We start from the raw sequence: 2,097 nt of genomic DNA on the forward strand, positions 1-2,097 counted from the left end.
CAATATTGTATGACCCCTGACTAAATGTGATTTCTTAAACTAATTTTCATTTTTGGAATAGAGTTCTTTTTGCACTGGGCCAATACTGTGGCATGTTCGTGACTCAGGGAGGCAATGGGTTTCCATATTTTCATCACTTGGTATTTTTGTTACTGGAGCTGTATTGTGTACTATTGATATTAACAGAGATTGTATCCCTAATGGAATTTTGAAGTACATTTTGGATAAAGTAATTAAATAATAATTAAACCTTTATCAATTTATTATTACATTTACAGCTAGATACGGCAGACTCAAAAGACGACATTCAAGCAGTGTTTCATGTTGATGAGGCCACTGAATTTTTGTAAGCCACTGGCTATACTAAACCTGTGTTGAATCTGGGCTTAGATGACAAGGATAACATCCAATCCATTATGGTAGCCTACCATTGTTTTCTAAAAGTCAAATCTGAAATGGATCAATTTATTGAGGGGCTACGTGTCACTGGAGTACTTGATTTTGTTCGGGAGTCACCCTCTGTGTTAAAGCACATGTTTGTTCTCATAGGGGGCTGCAGGCCTAGGCATTGGGGGTCATTGCCTAGGTTAAAAATTAGACCGGAGGTAGGAACAATGCTATTTAACCCTTTTACCACACCCCTTTAATTAGAAATGCCTACATTGCCTAGGCTGAGTTGGACTTCTGCAGCCGCCAAAGTTTGTTCTCATTAAAAAGAAACTGACAGCTGGTTAGGATTTTTTTCATTCTTTTTTTATTTTTAGTTTTTAGAGGAATTAAAATCATTACTTGAATTTGAATGTGGCTTAGAAGTTGACTCTCTTGAACCCATTGAAAAGCAATCCTGGAGGTTTTTTGCAATTTTTTTGATATGTGTGAAGGTATTTATAGCTGTTATGCTTTTTACTCTGAATTTACCTTATTAGACGACTGTGGTCAGTGTATTGATTGTACAATCTCAGATGTTTTGGTTTTTTTACTGGTACAGACAATGTACTGCCTCAAGGATTTGACACACAACCCAAGATTGATTTTCTGTTTACTACTGACACTGTACCCATAGCCAGTACTTGTGATCTCACACTCAGGCTACCTACCAGTCATAACAATTTGGAGAGCTTTGTCGATTCTTTTCATATGGCCGTTAAAGGTAGTCCTCTTTTTGGAAGGCTATAAACCTCAGGACTCAATTAAACATAAAAACTCATGTATCACTCCCCCTATTGTATTATCACTTTCCCTATTGTTTGCAAGAGTTAATCACTTTTGATACTAGGTAATAATACAAGATGTTACAAATCACAGTTATTATGTATGTAAGCAGTTGCAATGACATAGTTACAAAGCAGAACTTCTTGAGAGAACCCATCTGTGCTATTGAGCTGCAATTGGAGCCACTCATAATCTCTCTGGCTAAGATACTGCGGTAGCTCATCAACTATAACTGTATCGTCGTTTCTATCAGCCACTGCTTCATGCTGCCCATGAAATACCTGTTATAGAGGAAATAAATATAAGATTATATGTGCAATGTACAACAAAAGAAAAATTAAAATTGACATGTAATTTGATTTTTGCATTTTAATATGTCAAAAAATTATCAGAATATTAGCACATGCAAATGCTTTAATGCCTAAGGTGTAATACCTTCCCTATCAATTACACACTACATTGCTTACATCAGACTCTAAGCCAGTCACTTCTCTATTATTTAAATCACAGTTCACAAAACCAGTTGTTTAAAGTTGGAGTGGTGTTTTATTGTTTTCTGTCCTCAGTGAATGATTTGCCCAACCTTCATGAAATAAATCCAAGTGGCGTTGGATAACTGGAAGCATAACCAAGTGTAGTGTGTACAGATCTAAAGGATCATTAATATTAAGTAATCCTGCATCTTCAAGAAAGTAAAAGAAGTTATAAAAAAACAATATGCATCCAGAGTATAGATCTCGCCAAAGCCTCTCTATTCTTTGGTTGTGTATGCTACGACCTGCTATCATACTACCTCTACCAGGACCCCTGTCAGGATGGCGAAGCATGTACTTGGAGACTTGAACATTTTCTCCCCCTCTGTCAGTTCTAATCTGAGAAGGAAGG

General features: G+C 36.5%; 2 long non-coding RNA genes across 2 annotated transcripts; one reads left to right on the plus strand and one right to left on the minus strand.

Moving 5' to 3' along the window:
* Positions 1–153: 153 nt before the first annotated feature.
* LOC109591731 (uncharacterized) lies at positions 154–547 on the plus strand. The gene is made up of 2 exons (XR_002189958.1): positions 154–229; positions 279–547. It is a non-coding gene; the product is annotated as an uncharacterized LOC109591731 (long non-coding RNA).
* A 908-nt stretch (positions 548–1,455) lies between these two features.
* On the minus strand, positions 1,456–1,774 carry LOC109591732 (uncharacterized). The gene is made up of 2 exons (XR_002189959.1): positions 1,680–1,774; positions 1,456–1,493 (listed from the first exon to the last, which is right to left on the minus strand). It is a non-coding gene; the product is annotated as an uncharacterized LOC109591732 (long non-coding RNA).
* Between the last annotated feature and the right edge of the window lie 323 nt (positions 1,775–2,097).

This window comes from Amphimedon queenslandica, unplaced genomic scaffold (assembly GCF_000090795.2).
Source record: "Amphimedon queenslandica unplaced genomic scaffold, v1.1 AMPQUscaffold_7390_Cont20658, whole genome shotgun sequence".
NCBI classification, from domain to species: Eukaryota; Metazoa; Porifera; class Demospongiae; order Haplosclerida; family Niphatidae; genus Amphimedon; species Amphimedon queenslandica.